General features: G+C 43.2%; 1 pseudogene; it reads left to right on the forward strand.

Moving 5' to 3' along the window:
• The first annotated feature begins 13,289 nt into the window (after positions 1-13,289).
• LOC107128569 (uncharacterized protein CXorf49-like) lies at positions 13,290-22,584 on the forward strand (annotated as a pseudogene).
• The last annotated feature ends 2,690 nt before the right edge of the window (positions 22,585-25,274 follow it).

Raw genomic sequence — 25,274 nt, forward strand, 5'->3', positions numbered from 1 at the left:
CCTTGGACTTCAGGCCCACCCCAAAGCAAGACTGGCCCCCAAAGCCAGGTTGGTCCCCATGGCACCAGGACTCAGGCCCAAATCCATGAACCCAGGTGCCAGGTCCACACTACCTGCTCACCAAGCCAGCTTTCCCAAGAAATCCAACAGCAAGCCCATCCATGGACCATGCCAGATAGTGTTCCCAGAATCTCTGGATGGACTGACCGGTGAAGGGCTTTCCCAGCCAGCACCAGTCATCAAACACTGGAATAAGTCTTTACTTCTTTAAATGCACAGACACCAGTGCACAGTCACAAAGATCACTATCAATCAGGGAAACATGACACTACCAAAGGAACAAGGTAAAGCTCCATTCATCAATCCTAAAGAACCAGAGGTTTAGAAACGTTCTAAGAAATAATTTAAAATAATCTTCCTAAAGTAGTTCATTGCATTACAAGAAATGCTAGAGGGAATTCCTCAAGCTGAGAGAAAACAATCTGGTTTTTGAGTTTGTTTTTTGTTTTTGGGGTTCTGTTTTCTGTTCGTTTCTTTGTTTTGAGATAGGGTCTCACTCTGCCACCTGGAATGGAGTGCAGTGGTGTCATCATGGATCACTGCAACCTCGACTTCCGAGGCTCAAGCAATCCTCCTACCTCAGCCTCCTGAGAAGCTAGGATTGCAGGCACGTACCGACACGCCCAACTAATTTTTTTTTTTTTTTTGTAGAGACAGTGTTTCACCATGTTGCCCAGGCTGGTCTCAAGTGATCAGCCTGCCTCAGCCTCCCAAAGTGCTGGGACTACAGGGGTGAGCCATTGCACCTCAGCAAGAAAAGGATGCTAATTAGCAATAAGAAAACATGAATGTAGAAAACTCATGGGTAAAAGTAAGTACATGTTCAAACTTAGAATACTCTTACTGTAATGGTGGTGTGTATATCACTTATGTCTTTAGTAAGAAGGTTAAACAACAAAACTATTTGTAAAAGTATAGCTATAAAAATGTGTTAAGGGGTATGAAATATTTAAAAAATGTAAATACTGACATCAAAAACATAAAATGTAAGGACAGTTAGGGAGCATAATTGTGGTTTTTGTGTGTAATCAAAGTTAAGTTGTTATCATCTCAGAATAGCCTATTATAACCATAAGATATTTTATGTAAGTCTCATGGTAATCATAAAACAGAAATCTATAGTAGGTACACAAAAGATAAAAAGTGGGGAATCAAAGCATATCACTATGGAAAATCACTTGATCATGAAGGCAGACAGCAAAAGAAGAAAGGTACAAGGAATCCACAAAACAACCAGAAACAATGAGCAAAGTGGCAATGGTAAGTCCTTGCCTATCAATAATTGCCTCAAATATAAACGGATTAAATTCTGTAGTCAAAGACATAGCCTGGCTGAGTGGATTAAAAAAGAAAAAAAAAACAAGACCCAAGTATATGATGCCTATGAGAGACCCACTGCACCTTTAGGACACACATAGACTGAAAGTGAAGGGATGGAAAAACACATTTCATGCAAGTGGAAACAAAAGGATCACAGGGGTGGCTATATTTGTATGAGACAAAATAGACTTTGAGTCAAACACTACAAAATGAGACAAAGAAGGTGATTATATAATGATAAAGTGATCAATTCTTCAAGAGGCTATAATAATTATAAACACATATGCACCCAACATTAGAGCACCTATATATATAAAGCAAATAATCATACATCTGAAGGGAGAAATACACTGCAATACAACACTCGTAGGAGACTTCACTATTCCATTGTCAACAATGGAAATTCAGAGAGAAAACTGATAAGGAAATGGTGCATTTGAACACTATAAAGCAAACGGACCTGACAGACATGTGCAGAATGTTCCACCTAACAGCAGCAGAAGACACATTCTTCTCAAGTGCACACTGAACATTCTCCAGGACAAATTATATGTTAGGCCACAAAACAAGTCAACACATTTAAGCAGATTGAAATCATATCTAATATCTTTCCTTACCACAATGCTATGAACTTAGAAATCAATAACAGGAGGAATTTTAGAAAATTCTCAAATACACACAAATGAAACAACACTTTCCCAAAAAACCAATTGATCAAAGAACTACTTAAAGGGGAAATTAAAAACTATCTTGAGATAAATGAAAATGGACTCAAAACATACCAAGACATGAGAAATGCAGGAAAAACACAGTTGTAAGGGGAAGTTTGTAGCAATAATTGCTTACATCAAAAAACAAGAAAGATTTCAAATAACAACGGAATGTTACACCTCGAGGAACTAGAAAAAAAAAGACAATCTATGCCCAAAGATAGTAGGAGGAAGGTAATAATAAACATCAGAGCACAAATAAATGAAATGGAGACATGCAAAAAAAAAAATAGCAACAAATCTGAGTTTGTTTTTTGTAAAGATCAACAAAATTGACAAATGCTTAGCCAGATAAAAAAAAAAAAAAAAGAGGACAGACTAACTAAAAACAGAAATGAAAGAGGATACATTACAACCAATGCTACAGAAATTAAAAGAATTATAATAGTATTATGAGCAATTGTATGACAACAAATAGGATAACCCAGAAGAAATGAATAAGTATCTTTTATCCATGAAACATACCAAGACTGAATTATAGAGAAATAAAAAGTCTGAACAGACAAAAACTGAGTAAGAAGATTGAATCAGTAATGAAAAGTCTGCCATCAAAGAAAAACCCAGAACCTGATGGCTTTCTGTTGAATTCTACTAAACCTTTGGAGAAGGATTAAGATCAATCCTTCTCAAACTCATCCAGTAAACTGAAGAAGAAGGAATACTTCCAAACTCATTTTACAAGGCCAGCATTATCCTAGTGCCAAAGCCAGAAAAGGACACTACAAGAAAATTATAGACCCATATTCTCAGTGAACATAGAAGCAAAAATCCTCAACAAAGTACTAACAAACCAAATTTCATAGCGCATTAATTTTTTGTGTGTTTTTCTGCTGTTTAATTAATAGCACATTAAAATGATTGTTCACAATGACTCGGTGCTGATGGGACTTGCGCTGAACTCACTGCTGCCCTGTCACAGCAGAAAGCGAAACTGGTCTGAAGCCAGCTGATGCCTGCCCACAGAGGGAGCATTTAGACCAGCCCTAGCCAGAAGGGATTCACCCCATCATAAAGGTTAGAACTTGGGTTTTGGCAAGCCTCGCCACTGCAGGATCTGGGGTTCTAAATAAACTTGACAGGACAGGTGGTCTAGGGCACAAGGACTGCAACTCATAGTGCTGTGCTGGGCTCAGAGTCAGAGAACATAGGGAGCCCATGACCTGGTGAGACACCAGCCAAGGTGGCTGAGGGAATGCATGCACCACGGCTCCCCCAGCCCCAGCAGCACAGCTCAGAGTTCCAGGAGAGACTCCTTCCTTCACTTGAGGAGAGGAGAGGGAAGCATAAAGAAGACTTTGTGTTGCATCTTGGACATCAACTTAGCCACAGTAGGATACAGCATTGGACAGAGTCCTGAGGCCCCCATTTCAGGGTCTAGCTCGTGGACGACATCTCTAGACACGCCCTGGGCCAGAAGGGAATCTGCTGCCTTGAAGGGAAGGACTCAGCCCTGACAGGATCCATCGCCTGCTGACTAAAGAGCCCTTGGGCCCTGACCAACCTGCAATGATACTCGGGTAGTTTACCACGGGCCCTGAGTGAGACTCTGAGACATGCTGGCTTCAGGGGAGACCCAGCACATTCCCAGCTGCGGTGGCTATGAGCAGAGACAGTTTCTCCGGGAGAATAGCAGAGGGAAGAGTAAAGGGGACTTTGTCTTGCACCTTAGGTGTCAGCTTGGCCACAGTGGGGCAGAGCAGCAAGTGAGCACTTGGGGTCCCTGAGTTCAGGTCTTGGTTCTTGCATGGGACTTTTGGACCTCCCCTGGGCCAGAGGAGAGCCCACTGCCCTGAAGGGTGAGTCCCAGGCCTGGCAGCATTTATCACAGATGACTGAGGAACCCTTCCGTCTTAAATGAACACAAGCAGTAGCCTGGCAATACTTGCTCTGGGCCTGCGGTGGTAGTCCCCACAGGGAGAGGCTGCTTTGCCTGTGGAAAGGGTAGGGCAGAGTGGGAAGGACTTTGTCTTGTGGTTTGAGTGGCAGCTTAGCTGCAACAGTGTAGAGCACAAGGTAGATTTCTAAGGTTTTTGACTCTGGTCCCTGGCTCCCAGAGGGCATCTCTGGACCCACCTGCGACCTGGGGGAACTCACCACACTGAAGGGAAGGACACAGGCCTGGCTGGCTTTGCCACCTGCTGATTGTAGAGTCCTCCAGCCTTGAGTGCATATAGGCAGTAACTGGGTATCGTTTACAGCCAGGTAATGGGTGAGACCCAGTGCAGTGCTGGGTTCAGGTCTCCAATCAAATGACGTAGAGTAGCTGAATAAATATTTTAAAAAGACCCAATGATCTGTTTTCTATAAGAAACACACATCAACTATAAAGACAAACATAAACTGAAAATAAAAGGAAGGAAAGAAATCTTCCATGCTAATGGAAAACAAAAAAAGAGAACCTGTAGCTATACTTATGTCAGACAAGATAGATTTCAAGACAAAGAGTATAAGAAGAGATAAAGAAGGTCATTATATAATGATAAAGGTGTCAATTGAGCAAGAGGATATAACAATGGTATATATATATGCACCCAACACTGGAGCACCCAGATATATAAAGCAAATATTACTAGAGCTAGAGAGAGGAATACACCCCAATACAATAATAGCTGGAGACTTCAACATTCCACTTTCAGTATTAGATCTTCCAGACAGGAAATCAACAAAGAAACATCAGTTTTAATCTGCACTATAGGGCAAATGGATGTAATCGATACTTATAGAACATTTCATCCAATGGCTACAGAATACACATTATTTTCCTCAGGATAGACCAGATGAGGTCACAATCTTAAAACATTCAAAAATCGAAACAATATCAGACATCTTCTCTGACCACAATGGAATAAAACTAGAGATGAATAACTACAGGCATTTTAGAAACTATACAAACACATGGAAATTAAACAGTATGCTCCTGAATGGCCAGTGGGTCACTGAAGAAATTAAGGAGGAAATTTAAAATTTCTTGAAATGAATGATGATGAAAACACAACATACTCAAACTACGGGATACAGCAAAAGCAGTACTAACAGAGAAGTGTATATCTAAAAGCACCTACATCAAAAAGGAAAAAAACATCAAGAAGAACTAATATTAATCCTACTCAAACTATTCTGAAAAACAGAGGAAGAGGAAATAGTTTCAAACTCATTCTATGAGGCCATGATTGCCCTGATACCAAAAAACAAACAAAGACACATTAAAGAAAAAGAAGAAGAAGAAAGCTACAGGCCAATTTCTCTCGTAAATATTGATGCAAAAATCTTCAGCAAAATACTAGCAAACTGAATTCAACAATACATTGATACTTTGACTTCTTTCTTTCTAATTTGGATTCCTTTTTATCACATATATATAAAATTATACTTTAACTTCTGGGCTATATGTGTACAAAATCCAGGTTTGTTACATAGGTATACATGTGCCATGTTGGTTTGCTGCACCCATCAACTCGTCATCTACATTAGGTATTTCTCCTAATGCTATCCCTCCCCCAACCCCCAACCCCCCAACCGGCCCTGGTGTGTGATGTTCCCCGCCCTGAGTCCGAGTGTTCTCATTGTTCAACTCTCACTTATGAGTCAGAACTTGCAGTATTTGTTTTCCTGTCCTTCTGATAGTTTGCTGAGAATGATGGTTTCCAGCTTCATCCATGGCCCTGCAAAGGACACGAACTCATCCTTTTATATGGCTGCATGGTATTCATGGTGTATATGTGCCACATTTTCTTAATCCAGTCTATCGTTGATGGACATTTGGGTTGGTTCCAAGTCTTTGCTATTGTGAATAGTGCCACTATAAACATACGTGTGCATGTGTCTTTATCGTAGAATGATTTATAATCCTTTGGCTATATGCCCAGTAATGGGATTGCTAGGTCAAATGATATTTCTAGTTCTAGATCCTAGAGGAATCGCCACACTGTCTTCCAAAATGGTTGAACTAATTTACACTCCCACTAACAGTGTAAAAGCATTCCTATTTCTCCACATCCTCTCCAGCATCTGTTGTTTCCTGACTTTTTAATGATTGCCATTCTAACTGGTGTGAGATGCTATCTCATTGTGGTTTTCATTTGCATTTCTCTGATGGCCAGTGATGATGAGCATGTTTTCATGTGTCTGCTGGATGCATAAATATCTTCTTTTGAGAAGTGTCTGTTCATATCCTTTCCCCACTTTTCGATGGGGTTGTTTGTTTTTTTCTTGTAAATTTGCTTAAGTTCTTTGTAGATGCTGGATATTAGCCTTTTGTCAGATGGGTAGATTGCAAAGATTTTCTCCCATTCTGTAGGCTGCCCGTTCACTCTGATGATAGTTTCTTTTGCTGTGCAGAAGTTCTTTCGTTTAATTAGATCCCATTTGTCTGTTTTAGCTTTTGTTACCATTGCTTTTGGTGTTTTAGTCATGAAGTCTTTGCCCATGCCTATGTCCTGAATGGTATTGCCTACATTTTCTTCTAGGGTTTTTATGGTTTTAGGTCTAACATTTAAGTCTTTAATCCATCTTGAGTTAATTTTTGTATACAGTGTAAGGAAGGGATCCAGTTTCAGCTTTCTACATATGGCTAGTCAGTTTTCCCAGCACCATTTATTAAATAGGGAATCCTTTTCCCATACCAGAAGTACAAAGAAGAGCTGGTACCATTCCTTCTGAAACCATTTCAATCAATAGAAAAAGAGGGAATCCTCCCTAACTCATTTTATGAGGCTAGCATCATTCTGATACCAAAGCCTGGTAGAGACAAAACAACAACAACAACAACAACAACAACAACAACAACAACAAAAAACCAGAGAATTTTAGGCCAATATCCCTGATGAACATTGATGTGAAAATCCTCAGTAAAATCCTGGCAAACCGAATCCAGCAGCACATCAAAAACCTTATCTACCACGATCAAGTTGGCTTCATCCCTGGGATGCAAGGCTGGTTCAACATGCACAAATCAATGAACGTAATCCATCACATAAACAGAACCAATGACAAAAACCACATGATTATCTCAATAGATGCAGAAAAGGCCTTTGACAAAATTCAACAGCCCTTCATGCTAAAAACTTTCAATAAACTAGGTATTGATGGAACGTATCTCAAAACAGTAAGAGCTATTTATAACAAACGCACAGCCAATATCATACTGAATGGGCAAAAACTGGAAGCATTCCCTTTGAAAATCAGCAAAAGACAAAGATGCCTTCTCTCACCACTCCTGTTCAACATAGTGTTGGAAGTTCTGGCTAGGGTAATCAGGCAAGAGAAAGAAATAAAGGGTATTCGATTATGAAAAGAGAAAGTCAAATTGTCTCTGCCTGCAGATGACATGATTGTATATTTAGAAACCCCTGTCATCTCAGCCCCAAATCTCCTTAAGCTGATAAGCAACTTCAGCAAAGTCTCAGGATACAAAATCAATGTGCAAAAATCACAAGCATTCTTATACACCAATAATAGACAAACAGAGAGCCAAATCATGAGTGAACTCCCATTCACAATTACTACAAAGAGAATAAAATACCTAGGAATCCAACTTACAAGGGATGTGAAGGACCTCTTCAAGGAGAACTACAAACCACTGCTCAAAGAAATAAAACAGGACACAAACAAATGGAAGAACATTCCAGGCTCGTGGATAGGAAGAATCAATATCATGAAAATGATAGCTTCAGTGCTATCCCCATCAAGCTACCAATGACTTTCTTCACAGAATTGGAAAAAATTACCTTAAAGTTCATATGGAACCCAAACAGAGCCCACATAGCCAAGACAATCCTAAACAAAAAGAACAAAGCTGGAGGCATTATGCTACCTGACTTCAAACTATACTACAAGGCTACAGCAACCAAAACAGCAAGGTACTGGTACCAAAACAGATATAGACCAATGGAACAGAACAGAGGCCTCAGAAATGACACCACACATCTACAACCATCTGATCTTTGGATGCCTTTTATTTCTTTCTCTTGTCTGATCACTCTAGGTAGGACTTCCAGTACCATGTTGAAAAAAAGGGGTGAATGTGGGCATCTTGTTTTGTTCCAAATGTTAGAGCAAAGGCGTTCAGTCATCATCATGACCAAGTGGGATTTATCCCTGGGATCCTAGGATGGTTCAACATATGGAGATCAATTAATGTGATACACTATATCAACAGAATGAAGGATAGCAGCCATATGATCATTTCAAGTGATGCTGTAAAAAAGCATTGGATAAAATTCAAAATTCCTTTATGGTGAAAGCCCTCACAAAACTGAGTATAGAAGGAACATACAGACCCCTAACTCTCCCTCACACCTCACTACCCTTTCCACCCTCTGGTAATTATCCTTCCACTTGTTTGCAGATGACATGATCTTGTATTTGCAAAAACCTAAAGAGGCCACCAATAAATAATTCGAACTGGTGAACAAATTCACATAAGTTGCAGGATACAAAATCAACACACATAAATCAGTAGCATTTCTATATGCCAACAGTGAACACTCTGAAAAAGAAATCAAGAATGTAATTTCATTCACAGCAGCTACAAATAAAATACCTAAAGGATTTGTTATTTATTCCACTCTTCTCTGTCTGGCTTGTCTGGCTTTTTATGTTTGCTTAGAGATTCTGTGTAATTTACCTGTTGAATGCCTTATTTTTTTCTGCTAGGCCACTGCCTCCTTTACAGCATTAGATGGTGCTGTAAGCCCATTGGCTTTGTCTCAAGCAAATGATCAGAGTGCAGCCCATCCAGAATGGGGGAGGTCCCAAAGGTGGTATCTCGGCAGTGTAAAAAAGCTGGCTAAGGGTCCGAGTCCAGGAGGCCTGTGGAACATACCACCTACAGTATGGTGCTGCTGAACAGCCACTCTGATTTGGCATCTCCTCTGGCTGAGTTACAGAGCAGAGGTTCCAGGGCTGAGGATGATAGTTCTGCCTCCCTGTTTTGTCTCTGCCTGTCTTCAGGGACATTTCTCCCCTTAGGCATTCACGATGCTTCCTGTGGGTTGAGTCAGGAACAGGTATCCTGCCAGGGAACCCAAGATGGTGCGGAAGCTGACCGTCACCTCAGTATCACTTCTTCCAGTGAAGAAACCATGACTCAAGGGAAATTTTCCATACACGTGGTGCCAAGCAGATTCAGGGGGAGGGTGTTGCAGATATGGAAATCCAATTCTCTTATTGTGTGCTTGGAGCTTTTTCACTTCTCTGTGGCCCTGGGAACTGACTCATCCTCATAGTTGAGTTCAGGGATATTGCAGGTGATAATCTTGGCTTCATATATTTGTTTTTGTTTTTCTGTGAGGTGGAGTGAAGCCAGCTTCCACCTATGCCACCATTTTGGAACCAGAAACCAAAACTTCTTTCATTGTGTTTTTTTAAGATACTGTATTTTTTAAGTGCCATCATTTAAATTTCACTTAAATTAGGCAGATTGCATTATTCACTCCCGTAATTATAGAAACATAGTAACACTAAAAGATACTGAACACATTTTATAATTGTCTGGCTATATTATATAAATGTGGTAAGCAACTTTCATAGAGATAGTACCTGTGTGATAATATAATATTCTTTTCCAAGTTTGGACTACAGTTGAATAAACTTTTTATTTTTATTTTTTTATTTGAGATGGAATCTCACTCTGTCGCCCAGGCTGGAGTGCAGTGGTGCAATCTCAGTTCACCCCAACCTCCGTTTCCTGGGTTCAAGTGATTCTCTTGCCTCAGTCTCCCAAGTAGCTGGGATTACAGGCACCCGCCACCACGTCCCTGTAATTTTTGTATTTTTAATAAAGGCGAGGTTTCACCATCTTGGCCAGGTTGATTTTGAACTCCTGACCTCAGGTGATCCACCCGCCTCGGCTTCCCAAAGTGCTGGGATTACAGGCATGAGCCACCGAGCCCAGCCAAATAAACTTAACTATTTAAAAACACATTTACTAAATAACATGATGAGTTTTTGTATAAGGTATTTGGTTTTGTAAATATGTATTTCCTGATGTGATTTTTGTGAGAAACGCTAAATCTTTTATACATCATATTCTCACAAAATTGTCATGAGCTAAATAATAGTTTGTGGGTGATTTGCATTGTACAATAACTGTGAGACTTTTAAAATTATAAAAATATTTATTAACTTTTAGTGTGTTGTTTAAACAAATTATTGGAATGTACTAAAGATATAAGTAGGATTTTTCTGAGTATTTCAGATGTGTACTCAGGCTAGCTTTCCTGTCTTTTTCAAAACAAAATAGTGTCCTTTCTCTTAAAATCAGTAAATTTGTTTTCTTATTACAAAGAAATTTATAAATGTATAACTTTAACTATTGTTAAGCGTACAGTTTAGTAGTATTAACTACATCCCTATTGCTGTACAACCTTCATCACTATCTATCTCTACAAGTTGTTTCATCTTCCCAAACGGAAACTATGTACTCATGAAATAACCCCCACACTTCTTCTTCCCCCACTCAGATGCTGGCACACAGCATTCTACTTTCTGTCGATATGAATTTGATTACTCTAGGTACCTCATATAAATAGAATCATACAGTATTTTTTATAATTTTTGCCTTTTGGTCCATCCTATTCTCTGCAACCTGGTTGAATTTGTGTATTAATTTGTTTATTAGCTTTAGTAATGGTTTTGTAGATTCTTTCGGATTTTCTATGTACAGAATTGTGTCATCGGTGAATAGAGATAACTTTACATCTCCCTTACTAGTTTGAACGCTCTTTGGTATTTTTTCTTACCTAATTTCTCTGGAGAGAACTTTTTTGATTGTGGTAAAAAGTAATATAAAACATACCATCGTAATCATTTTTAAGCGTACAGTACAGTAGTGTTACCTATGTGAACGTTATTGTGCAACTGATCTCTAGAACATTTTCATCCTGCAAAACTGATTTACACTCACTGAACAACAACTCCCCTTTCTCCTGCTCTCTGCAGCCCTTGGCAATCACCCTTCTACTTTTTGTTTCTTAGAGTTTGACTTTTTAAAGTACCTCATGTAAGTATAACCATGCAATGATTTTCTTTTTGTGACTGGCTTATTTCACTTACCATAATGTCTTGAAGTTTCATTCATGTTATATCATATGACAGGATTTCCTTTTTTAAAAGCCAAATAATATTCCATTGGATGTATATGCCATCTTGTAAAAATCCATGCATCCATTCATGGAGAGTCAGGTTGTTTCTACCTCCTGGCTATTGTGAATAATACTGCCGTGAACATGGGTGTGCAAATACATATTCAAGATCCTTTTTCAGGTCTTCTGGATATATACCCAGAAGTCGGATTGATGTATCATATTGAAGTAATTCTATTTTTAAATTTTGGAGAAATTCCCATACTGTTTTTAATAGCGGGTGCACCATCCCCAATAGTGTACAGGGATTCCAGTTTCTGTTTTTTTTTTTTTCCTTCTTAATAGTGGCCATCCTAACAGGCATGAGATGACATCGTGGTTCTCATTTGTGTTTCCCTGATGATCAGTATCTTAGTCAGTTCAGGCTGCTGTAACAAAGTACCATAGACTGGGTGGCTTAAAGAACAAATGTTTATTTCCCACAGTTCTGCAGACTGGGAAGTTCAAGGTAAATGTATTGGCAAATTCAGTGTCTGGTGATGGCCTGCTTCATGATGCATGAGAAGCACCGGGCTCACAGAGGAGCTGCAAGCTTGTTCCACACGAAGAGCCAGCACCCGATAGAAACATGGGCAGAGAGGCTCACAGTCAAGAAGCAGGGATTTTAGGGTTGTTTCTGCTGATGTTGTGAAAAACACCACTGTCGATTTCCTAGGGACTCACTGCATTGAACATGTAATGGCTTTGTGTAGCACCTACGTGTTAACTATGTTCCCGTCCATGAACATGGGATGTATCTCCATTTATTGGTCTTCTGCGTGTTTCATCAGTGTTTGATCGGTTTCAGTGTGCACACCTTTCAGCTCCCTGAATAAGCGTATTCCACGGGTTTTATTCTTGGCTTGATATTCTAAATGCGTTGGTTTCAGCAGTGTCTTTTTCGGATAGTTTGTTGTTCAGGCATAGAAATGCAAATGATTTTCACATATTGCTTTTGCACTCTGTAATTTGCTGACTTTGTTTATTGGTTTTGACTGTTTTTTGGTGCAGTGTACATCAGGGTTTTCTCTAGGTGAGATCATGTCATCTGCAAGCCGAGAAAATTGAGCTTCTTAGTTTCCAATTTGAATCCTTTTTATTTCTTTTTCTTAAAATAGGCGATCAAATCGGCACATGACTGTGCCCACAAGGGTTGATTAGCATATGGGTGTGCTTGTTTGGCAGGCCAGAATTTTTTATTTCTAAGAGTTTGTCCCACTCCATGCCCTCCTAGATTTTAGAATTGAAAAATACCTCTTGTTTAAGGTAGATCTCAGCCCTGCTTTTGTGCATTGGAGCCTTCACGGATCCTTCACCACTGCCTTCACTCTGTGAATCTGCCCTTTCTCCCTCAAGGGAGAGCATCCCCGGTTAATTTGATTTCCAAGTGGGCGTATACATGGGCACCAGCCCACAAGCGTGCGTGCATGTGTGCACACACTCATGCACGCACACACACACACACGTGGGACACACAACCACCTGTCGATTTGATCATGTATTGTAAGAAAAAGAAATAAAAAGCATCAAATTAGAGAGTAAGAAGCTCAATTATCTCTACTTGCTGATGGCATGATGTCACATAGAGAAAACCCTAATGTACACTGCACCAAAAACTGATCAAAACCAATAGACAAAGTCAACAAAGTTGTGGAATGGAAAAGCAACATGCGAAAATCACTCGCTTTTCTATGCCCAAACAGCAAACTATCGGAAAAAAGACACCCGGGAAACCAACGTATTTAGAATATCAAGCTAAGAATAAAACCCTTGTAATACGTTTATTCAGGGAGCTGAAAGGTGTGCACACTGAAACTGATCAAACCTAAAACCCCTGCTTCTTGACTGTAAGTCTCTCTGCCCATGTTTCTATTGGGTGCTAGCTCTTCGTGTGGAACAGAGGATTTCACAGCACTAGCAGAAACAAACCTAAAACCCTTGCTTATTGACTGTGAACCTCCCTGTGAGCCTTGACTGTGAGCTACCCAAAGCTGTTACAGGTTAAACACGGTGAGTGATGCCACCGCCCAGCATCCAGGGAAACCCATCCCTAGAAGGCACTGCTGCGGAAGGGTCTGCTGACATTGGGGCAGACCTGGAGGTCGGTCCCAGTGGGAGAGGTGCACTGGGCCCCAGCCCAGGAGAATGGCAGCAGGACTCCGTCGGCCCTCTCCACCTCAGTGGTCCTGGAACAGGCCTGGCCTGAGAGAACCCCGAAAATGGCTCGAAGAGCAGATGCAGCGTCTGCTTGGATTCCCAGCAGCCCTCCAAGGAAGGGCCTGCCGGGCTGTCTACCCAAGACTCTGATTCCACAGATGAGAGCAGTGTCTTACTGTTGATTAGGGTGATCATTTTCACCAAAGAAGGAAGGCAGGCCAAGCCCGGAAGCCCCAAGAAGCCAGCAGACACTTGCAGACAACCGAGTTTCCACCTCAGGGAGAGTTACCTTCAGGTTCAGGGACCTCTCCTGACCTTTCCTCCCTGCAGACTCACCCCAGCCATGGAGAGGCCGGCCATGGGAGAGCTGGATGCGCCTTCCTTGACGAAAATGCAGAGCGTGGTGTGGGGAAAGATGGGGGTCAGGCCCAGCTGCTCAGGAGCTGCAGTTACAGGGCCCTTGCCCCAGAGCCCTCCAGGAAGGAAGGTGACCCATGAGAAGAAATTCCTAGGGGATGTGCCAGAACTGGCCCTACGGGGAGCCTTTCCTGCCTAGGGGCAGAGACTCTCAGTAGTTCCACCTGATCCGGCCAGCTTCCTGCCAGTGTCTGGTGTGGGGCTCCTGGGGAACTCCCCGAGACCCAAGGAGCCCAAGCACAGCAGCCCTGGGAAGAAACCTCCAGGAAGGAAAGCCAGGGAGTCCCAGGCTGTGGCCAGAGAAGATAATGACCCAAATAGAGATGAGGTTCCAAGGGCCCAAGTAAGTAGATTCTCTTCACGCACTCCTCCTCCTCCTCCTTGCTCTCCTCCTCCTCTTTCTCTTCTGTCTCCCCCCACCCACCTCTCTTCCAGCACACACCTCTTTGCCCATGCCCCCTCTATCCCTTGCTCACGGGTTTTCATTGGGAGCCCAGGGACACTAGGATGCCCGATTGGGGTCCACCTCATAGGGGCACACATTAAAGGGAGCACTTTGTGTGTGTCAGGCCCAGCTCTGGACACTGCAGTTGGCCAGATTCTGCCCCCAGAGAGGAGCTGGGATGGAGGGCAGGGTTGGCAGCTGGTTTGGATTGGGGGACTCCTTAATGTGTGGGGCACAAAGCTTGGGCATCAAGACTCATCAACTTCCCAATTCCTCCTTCCCTAGCTGTTAAGCAAGCCCTCCTGTCTTGGGGCTGACTGAGGGAGAAAGTGCTAATGAGATTTCTCTGGAGTCTCCACCTTAACACAACCCCTCCTCATTTGTACTTACTGCCAGCCTCCACTGCCCACCCAACTCTGAAGTTTCTGTTTTAGCTTCCCAAACAGAAGCCCCAGCCGATTTCCCTGTCCGTGACTTGTGGAGAATGCAGCAGTGGTGATCCCACCATCAGAACTCCCCAAGTTCCAGGAACCTCATAGCCCTTAGCGTTGAGCTTGAGAAGCCTTGTTTCCTGACACCATGCATTCTCCAGTGAGTCTTGTGTGTTTGATAGGTGTGGAGGGGAGAGGGGTCGGGAGGGAAACCTCTGGCTCTGTCACTTCTGGAAGCTCAGCCTGGCTCCCAGGCTTCCCTGCCCACCCAGGAAGCTGTCCCACGGGAAATGGGGGGTTGACAGGGCTGGCCTGAAGCCACATCACCCTCTCTGAGTAGGATTTGTGTGGTGGGGAGCGATTTGGAGCCCCACCCCAAACTCCAGCTCTGGAAGGAGAATTTCAGTGGCACTGAGTCCTTTTCTATTAAGTCCTGCTCAGTCACAGTGCTCCTCCCAGGGCCTGCCTGTGGCTGCCCTGCTGTTGGCATCTTACCCAGAGCCACAATGCTAGCAGGCCACCAGGTGCAGATCGTCTCACACTGGGGAACAGGGAAGACAGTTCCAGAGGGAGGGTTGGAGTTGCTGGGCAGAGCAGGGGCAATGTGTTGCCAGCACAGGGTAATGCTTCCTCACATTAGACCCTGCTAGGCCCTTTCCACCTCACTCGAAGGCTTAGAAGCTGGATTTTGTGTTTTCTTTCAGGTGACCAGCAGCTACCTGTCCAATCCCCCAAGATTGGAAAGGCAGCAGGAGCCCCCGGGAGCTCAGGGCTGTCCTCAGGTAATGCTTTGTGTGGATCATAGTAATCCAAGTCCACACTAGATGGTGGGATCCATGTCCAGGTTAAACTGATTTCTGCATCTCTCCCACCTCCAGCTTCCATACCCCATGGAGAGTGGATGCCTTCTTTCCATTGAGGGTTCTGTGCCAACCCACCTCACCACTGGGCTGCAGGCTGTGGGGGCTATAAGGGCTGGGGGAGACAGGGAATATGGTGAGAGATCAGGCCAGAATAGACTAACCCTTTCTGTTCCTCTGGTGTCTGCTTGTCTAGTGCATCCTGCTGCAGAGGAAAACTGAGGACCTGAGGGGAGGTTCCAAGATGGCCAAATAGGAAGAGCTCCAGTCTTCAGCTCCCAGCGTGAGTGACACAGAAGATGGGTGATTTCTGCATTTCCAACTGAGGTACCAGGTTCATCTCACTGGCACTTGTCAGACAGTGAGTGCAGCCCATGGAGCAGGGTGGGGCATCACCTTATCTGGGAATTGTGAGGGGTCAGGGAATTCCATTTCCTAGCCAAGGGAAGCTGTGACAGATGGTACCTGGAAAATTGGGACACTCCCACCCTAATACTGTGCTTTTCCGACAGTCTTAGCAAACAGCACACCAGGAGATTATATACCACACTTGACTCAGAGGGTCCCACCCCCATGGAGCCTCGCTCACTGCTAGCACAGCAGTCTGAGATTGAACTGCAAGGTGGCAGCGAGGCTGGGAGAGGGGCTTCCACCATTGCTGAAGCTTGAGTAGGTAAACAAAGCAGCCATGAAGCTCAAACTGGGTGGAGCCCACCGCAGCTCAAGGAGGCCTGCCTGCTTCTGTAGACTCCAACTCTGGAGGCAGGGCATAGCTGAACAAAAGGCAGCAGAAACTTCTGCAGGCTTAAAAGTCCCTGTCTGACAGCTTTGAAGAGAGTAGTGGTCCTCGCAGCATAGTGTATGAGATCTGAGAACGGACAGACTGCCTCCTCAAGTGGTCCCTGACCCCCAAGCAGCCTAACTGGGAGACACCTCCCAGTAGGGGATGACTGACACCTCATACAGCCAGGTGCCCCTCTGAGACGAAGCTTCCAGAGGAAGGATCAGGCAGCAACATTTGCCGTTCTGCAATATTTGCTGTTCTGCAGACTCCACTGGTGATACCCAGGCAAACAGGGTCTGGAGTGGACCTCCAGCAAACTCCAACAGGCCTGCAGCTGAGGGTCCTGACTGTTAGAAGGAAAACTAACAAACAGAAAGGACATCCACACCAAAACCCCATCTGTACATCACCATCATCAAAGACCAAAGGTAAATAAAACCACAAAGATGGGGAGAAACCAGAGCAGAAAAGCTGAAAATTCTAAAAATCAGAGCACCTCTTCTCCTCCAAAGGAATGAAGCTCCTCACCAGCAATGGAACAAAGCTGGATGGAGAATGACTTTGACAAGTTGAGAAAAGAAGGCTTCAGATGATCGGTAATAACAAACTTCTCTGAGCTAAAGGAGGATGTTCGAACCCATCGCAAAGAAGCTAAAAACCTTGAAAAAAGATTAGATTAATGGCTAACTAGAATAAACAGTGTAGAGAAGACCTTAAATGACCTGATGGAGCTGAAAACCATGGCATGGGAACTATATGATGCATGCAAAAGCTTCAGCAGCTGATTTGATCAACTGGAAGAAAGGGTATCAGTGATTGAAGATCAAATGAATGAAATGAAGCAAGAAGAGAAGTTTAGAGAAAAAAGAGTAAAAAGAAATGAACAAAGCCTCCAAGAAATATGAGACGATGTGAAAGACTAAATCTACGTCTGATTGGTGTACCTGAAAGTGACGGGAAGGATGGAACCAAGTTGGAAAACACTCTTCAGGATATTATCCAGGAGAACTTCCCCAATCTAGCAAGGCAGGCCAACATTCAAATTTAGGAAATACAGAGAACACCACAAAGAAACTCCTTGAGAAGAGCAATGCCAAGACACATAATCATCAGATTCACCAAAGTTGAAATGAAGGAAAAAAATGTTAAGGGCAGCCAGAGAGAAAGGTCTGGTTACCCACAAAGGGAAGCCCATCAGACTAACAGTGGGTCTCTTGGCAGAAACTCTACAAGCCAGAAGAGAGTAGGGGCCAATATTCAACAACTTTAAAGAAAAGAATTTTTAACCCAGAATTTCATATCCAGCCAAACTAACCTTCATAAGTGAAAGAGAAATACAATCCTTTACAGACAAGCAAATGCTGAGAGATTTTGTCACCACCAGGCCTACCTTACAAGAGCTCCTGAAGGAATCACTAAACATGGAAAGGAACAACTGGTACCAGCCACTGCAAAAACCTGCCAAATTGTGAAGGCCATCGATGCTAGGAAGAAACTGCATCAACTAACAAGCAAAATAACCAGCTAACATCATAATGACAGGATCAAGTTCACACATAACAATATTAACCTTAAGTGTAAATGGGCTAAATGCTCCAACTAAAAGACACAGACTGGCAAATTGGATAAACAGTCAAGACACATCAGTGTGCTGTATTCAGTAGATCCATCTCACGTGCTGAGACATGTATAGGCTCAAAATAAAGGGATGGAGGAAGATCTACCAAGCAAATGGAAAACAAAACAAAATAAAACAAAAAGCAGGGGTTGCAATCCTAGTCTCTGATAAAACAGACTTTAAACCAACAAAGATCAAAACAGACAAAGCTACATAATGATAAAGGGATCAATTCAACAAGAACAGCTAACTATTGTAAATATATATGAAACCCAAACAGGAGCACCCAGATTCATAAGGCAAGTCCTTAGAGACCAACAAAGAGACTTAGACTCCCACACAATAATAATGGGAGACTTCAACACCCACTGTCAACATTAGACAGATCAACGAGACAGAAAGTTAACAAGGATATCTAGGAACTGAACTCAGCTCCACACCAAGTGGACCTAATAGACATCTACAGAACTCTCCACCCCAAATCAGCAGAATATACATTCTTCTCAGCACCACATTGCACTTATTCCAAAATTGACCACATAGTTTAAAGTAAAGCACTCCTCAGCAGATGTACAAGAACAGAAATTATAACAAACTATCTCTCAGATTACAGTGCAATCAAACTAGAACTTAGGATTAAGAAACTCACTCAAAACTGCTCAACTACATGAAAACTGAACAACCTGCTCCTGAATGACTACTGGGTACATAATGAAATGAAGGCAGAAATAAAGATGTTCTTTGAAACCAATGAGAACAAAGACACAACATACCAGAATCTCTGGGACACATTTAAAGCAGTGTGTAGCGGGAAATTTATAGCAGTAAATACCCACAAGAGAAAGCAGGAAAGATCTAAAATTGACACACTGACATCACAATTAAAAGAACTAGAGAAGCAAGGGAAAACACATTCAAAAGCTAGCAGAACGCAAGAAATAAGATCAGAGCAAAACTGAAGGGAATAGAGACACAAAAAACCCTTCAAAAAAATCAATGAATCCAGGATCTGGTTTTTTGAAAAGATCAACAAAATTGATAGACCACTAGCAAGACTAATAAAGAAGAAAAGAGAGAAGAATCAAATAGATGCAATAAAAAATGATAAAGGGGATATCACTATCGATCCCACAGAAGTACAGACTACCAAGAGAGAATACTATAAACACCTCTATGCAAATAAACTAGAAAATCTAGAAGAAATGGATAAATTCCTGGACACATATACCCTCCCAAGACTAAATCTGGACACATACACCCTCCCAAGACTAAACCCTGAAGATACCAATAACAGGCTCTGACACTGAGGCAATAATTAATAGCCTACCAACCAAAAAAGTCTAGGACCAGACAGATTCACAGCCGAATTCTGACAGAGGTACGAAGAGGAGCTGTTACCATTCCTTCTGAAACTATTCCAATCAATAGAAAAAGAGGGATTACTCCCTAACTCATTTTCTGAGGCCAGCATCATCCTGATACCAAAGCCTGGCAGAGACACAGCAACAAAAAAAGAGAATTTCAGACCAATATCCCTGATGAACATCGATGCAAAAATCCTCAATAAAATACTGGCAAACCGAGTCCAGCAGCACATCTAAAAGCTTATCCACCACAATCAAGTTGGCTTCATCCCTGGGATGCAAGGCTTGTTCAACATATGCAAGTCAATAAACATAATCCAGCATGTAAACAGAACCAAAGACAAAAACCATATGATTATGTCAATAGATGCAAAAATGGCCCTCGACAAAATTAAACAGCGCTTCATGCTAAACACTCTTGATAAACTAGGTATTGATGGGACATATCTCAAAATAATAAGAGCTATTTATGACAAACCCACAGCCAATATCATGCTGAATGGGCAAGAGCTGGAAGAATTCCCTTCGAAAATTGGCACAAGACAGGGATGCCCTCTCTCACCACTCCTATTCAACATGGTGTTGGAAGTTCTGGCTAGGGCAATCAGGCAGGAGAAAGAAATAAAAGATATTCAATTGGGAAAAGAGGAAGTCAAATTTTCCCTGTTTGCAGATGACATGATTGTATGTTTAGAAAACCCCATCGTCACAGCCCAAAATCTCCTTAAGGTGATAAGCAACTTCAGTGAAGTTCCAGGATACAAAATAAATGTGCAAAAATCACAAGCATTCCTATACACCAATAACAGAAAAATAGAGAGCCAAATCACAATTGCTTCAAAGAGAATAAAATACCTAGGAATCCAACTTACAAGGGATTTGAAGGATCTCTTCAAGGAGAACTACAAACCACTGCTCAAGGAAATAAGAGGACACAAACAAATGGAAGAACATTCCATGCTCATGGATAGGAAGAATCAATATAGTGAAAATTGCCATACTGCCCAAGGTAATGTGTGGATTCAATGCCCTCCCCACCAAGCTACCAGTGGCTTTTTTCACAGAACTGGAAAAAACTACTTTAAAGTTCATATGGAACCAAAACAGAGCCCACATTGCCAAGACAATCCTAAGCCAAAAGAACAAAACTGGAGGCGTCATGCTACCTGACTTCAAACTCTACTACAAGGCTACAGTAACCAAAACAGCATGGTACTGGTACCAAAACAGAGATATAGACCAATAGAACAGAACAGAGCCCTCAAAAATAATATCACACATCTACAACCATCTGATCTTTGACAAACCTGACAAAAAGAAGAAATGGGGAAAGGATTACCTATTTAATAAATGGTGCTGGGAAAACTGGCTAGCCATATGTAGAAAGCTGAAACTGGATCCCTTCCTTACACCTTATACAAAAATTAATTCAACATGGATTAAAGACTTAAATGTTAGACCTAAAACCATAAAAACCCTAGAAGAAAACATAGGCAATACCATTCGGGACACAGGCATGGGCAAGGACTTCATGGCTGAAACACCAAAAGCAATGACAACAAAAACCAAAATTGACAAATGGGATCTAATTAAATGAAAGAGCTTCTGCACAGCAAAATAAACTACTATCAGAGTGAACAGGCAACCTACAGAATGGAAGAAAATTTTTACAATCTACCCATCTGACAAAGGGCTAATATCCAGAATCTACAAAGAACTTAATATTTACAAGAAAAAAATCAAACAACCCCATCAAAAAGTGGGCAAAGAATATGAACAGACACTTCTCAAAAGAAGACATTTATGCAGACAACAGACACATGAAAAAATGCTCATCATCATTGGCCATCAGTAAAATGCAAATCAAAACCACAATGAGATAGCATCTCACACCAGTTAGAATGGCAATCATTGAAAAGTCAGGAAACAATAGGTGTTGGAGAGGATGTGGAGAAATAGGAACACTTTTACACTGTTTCTTTTACACTGTCCCACTTGTACACTGTGGGACTATAAACTAGTTTAACCATTGTGGAAGACGGTGTGGTGATTCCTCAAGGATCTAGAACTAGAAATACCATTTGACCCAGCTATCCCATTACTGGGTATGTAACCAAAGGATTATAAATCATGCTGCTATAAAGACACATGCACACGTATGTTTATTGCGGCACTATTCACAATAGCAAAGATTTGGAACCAACCCAAATGTCCATCAGTGATAGACTGGATTAAGAAAATGTGGCACATATACACCATGGAATACTATGCAGCCATATAAAAGGATGAGTTCATGTCCTTTGTAGGGAAATGGATGAAGCTGGAAACCATCATTCTGAGCAAACTACCACAAGGACAGAAAACCGAACACTGCATGTTCTCACTCATAGGTGGGCATTGAACAATGAGAACACCTGGACACAGGGTGGGGAACATCACACACCAGGGCCTGTCGTGGGGTGGGCGTAGGAAGGAGGTATAGCATTAAGATATACCTAAAGTAAATGATGAGTTAATTGGTGCAGCACACCAACATGGAACATGTATACATATGTAACAAACCTGCACGTTGTGCACATGTACCCTGGAACTTAAAGTATAATAATAGTAATAAAAAAATTGAGGACCTTAGAGACCAACTAGGTATGATGTGACCATGGCTGGGGCAGGGATGGACAGCGGTGTCTTACTGCAGATGCCAGGGCGGGGGTGGGCTGCAGGTGTAGGCAACTTCACTAGGACTAACTTTCCTCTGGGGAAAAGAACCACACAGGCCTGGCCCTGGAGCCTTCTGTGCCTTTCCAGCTAGGGGTGTGCACAGACAGCAATGTGTCGTCTGAACTCCATGTACACTTTGTCCACGAGTCCCAGAGATCTCCTTTGCTTAGGGTGGTTAGAGATACCTCATGTGTTTTCCTTTAACTGCTGCCTCGTATGGCTTGTATGGTTTTTGCTTGCTGGCTGGCTTATCTGTCTTTGAAACACGTTCTGACGGGTTCTGGGATGCCCCAACACCTGAGAACCACTTTCCCACTTAGAAGGCATTTCCACATTTAATTCAGGTGATGGGTGGGTGAGTCAGTCCCAGGGCTGGTGGGGTATCTGGTTGCAGGGCTAGGTGGTTCCCCACAGGGGCAGGGGATGGGTTTCTGTTTCCCCAGGTCTGGAGTCCCTGGTTCTGCCTCTCTGTTTCAGCGGCCATGCAGTTCCTCACTGACAAGTTCCAGGACCTTTGATGTGAGTGTGGCACACATTATGTACCTTCCCACAATCCCGACAGCTTAAGAGGGCTGTGGGCTGGCCCTGGTTGGGGGCCTGTCCCTGAGCCTGCTCTGTTTCACAGGTTGGAGCCAGCGTCTTCGTACAAGATGAACAGCTAGTACCTTTGGAGCTCCAGAGCTGCAGCCAAGCAGGTTCCCTCCGTATCCTCTTCAGCCAGGGCTTTCGCTCTTCTGCTGCATTTGCCCCCTTCCCAAAGCAATTTCAAATAAAGTCGTTCTCATATTCTGTGGTATGTGTGGTATGTGGTCTGCCCTCTGATTGTTGGGAGTGTTGGGGGGTGCAGGGTGTTGCTGTGTTCCCTGGCGCTTGAAGAGGAGTTCCCCTAGTGCTGTGTGGTGGGCCCACTCCCTGGGGGGCACCTGAGCCGGCATCTGAGCAGCAGCCCTGCACTCGGGCTTACCATAGTGCCCTGGGCCTAGTGCTTTGGTGGCCCTGCCTGGCCACAGCAGCATTTCCTGCCTTTCCCCGGCACACCTTGCTCAGGGTCCCTTCTCTTCTCCTCCTACTTTGGGGTCTCACAGGTCCCCTTCTTCAGTGCTATTCTCCCTCTTCTTCAGCAGGAACTGATGTCCTCCTTCCAGAACCCCGGTCCCTCCCGCCTTTCCTCCTGCAATTCACTGTCACAGTTCTGCCCTGTCACTGTCCTTTCCATCACGAACATCCTTGCTTTCCCCCGTGGCTTGATGCTGGAGGTCTTACCTGCACAGTTGCTTCTGTGCTGTTGAGCATGACAGAGCTCATCCTCCCGCTCAGGGGCTCAGTCCTCTTTCTGGAACCATTATGTCTCTCTGGTGCCACCACGCACGCAGTCAGGTCATCTGGGTCAGAAAACCACACGGCATCCTCAGTTTCACTCCTACCTCCCACCTTTGAACCTCAGTTACCAAATCCCATAGGTGTCTCTCCTTTGTTTAAGCAGCCAGGTGGAGGTAGAAGTCACATCCCGGTGGGTGGCTGATCAAAACGGAAGGCACAGGGAGCATGGACAAAAAGGGTGGGGTAGTCTCTTGATTGGAGGTGGGGACACTGAGTCTGTTCTAGTGCCTGCAGGCCAACCTGATGAAAACTGCCTGCCTGAAGCTACAAAGAAGGCGGCTTCCACATCCTTGGCATCCTGTAGGCGGCCAACAGCCTCTTCTGCAGCCGGCGGTCTCTATATCCTTGATTTGAAAATGGCCAGCTGCTTTCCAGGGCAAGTGTGGATGCTAGGCCTGGCTGTTCTTGGATGGTCCCTGTCAAATACTGTTCCACCATCCTCAAAGCCACAGGTTTTTGTAGATGTGATATTTCTGTGTATCTGCTCAGTCTTTCAGACCGCCTCTCGCAGTCACATGCTATTTCCTCGAGCTCCCTGTTCTGCCTTCACCCTCCCTGACGGTTGGGATCACCTCCTTCCTTCAGCCAGAATCCCTAGCTGGATGGGCATGAGATTTGGACATAAATTCCGGTTCCAGTGAGGAGAAATGCAGATACCATTCAAGATTAGCATGTGTGCAGAGATGTCTGTGGTGGGTTTTTTGGGGGTTTTTTTGTTTGCTTTTTTGATATGGAATCTCACCGTGTCACCCAGGCTGGAGTGCAATGGCACGATCTTGGCTCACTGCAACCTCTACCTTCCAGGTTCAATCAGTTCTCCTGCATCAGCTTTCCAAGTAACTGGGGACTACAGGCATGCACCACCATGCCTGGGTAGTTTTTTTTTTTTTTCTTTCTTTCTTTTTTTTTGGTGGATGTGGGGATTTCACCATGTTGGCTAGGCTGGTCTTGAACTCCTGACCTCAAGTGACCTGCCCGCCTCAGCCTTCCAGAGTGCTGGGATTAGAGGCGTGAGCCACCATGCTGAGTCCTGTGTTTCTCGTGTGTGTGTGTGTGTGTGTGTGTGTGTGCGTGCGTGTGTGTGTGCGCCTATGCACACACCTGCTAGGGAATCAAATTAATCAGGTGTGCTCTCCCTTGAGGGAGAAAGGGCTGATTCACAGAGTGGAGGCAGTGGTGAAGGATGTGTGAAGGCCTGAATGCACAAAAGCAGGGCTGCGATCTACCTTAAACAAGAGGTATTTTTCAATTCTAAAACCTAGGAGGGCATGGAGTGGGACAAACTCTTAGAAACAAACTCTGGCCTGCCAAACCACCACACCCACATGTCAATTAACCCTCTTGGGCAGAGCCACATGCCGATTTGATCACCTATTCTAAGAAAAAGAAATAAAAGGCAAACAAATTGGAAACTAAGAAGCTCAATTTTCTCTGCTTGCAGATGACATGATCCCACATAGAGAAAACCCTGATGTACACTGCACCAAAAAACAGTCAAAACCAATAAACAAAGTCAGCAAAGTTACAGAGTACAAAAGCAACATGTCAAAATCATTCACATTTCTATACCTGAACAAGAAGCTATCTGAAAAGACACCCGGGAAACAAACGTATTTAGAATACCAGGACAAGAACAAAACCCTTTGGAATACGTTTATCCGGGGAGGTGAAATGTGTGCACACTGAAACCAATCAAACACTGATGGAACACGCAGAAGACCAATAAATGGAGACACATCCCATGTTTGTGGACAGGAACACAGTTAACAAGTAGGTGCTACACAAAGCCGTTACAGGTTAAACGTGATGAGTCCCTAGGAAAACGACA

Source organism: Macaca fascicularis, chromosome X (assembly GCF_037993035.2).
Source record: "Macaca fascicularis isolate 582-1 chromosome X, T2T-MFA8v1.1".
Classification (NCBI taxonomy): domain Eukaryota; kingdom Metazoa; phylum Chordata; class Mammalia; order Primates; family Cercopithecidae; genus Macaca; species Macaca fascicularis.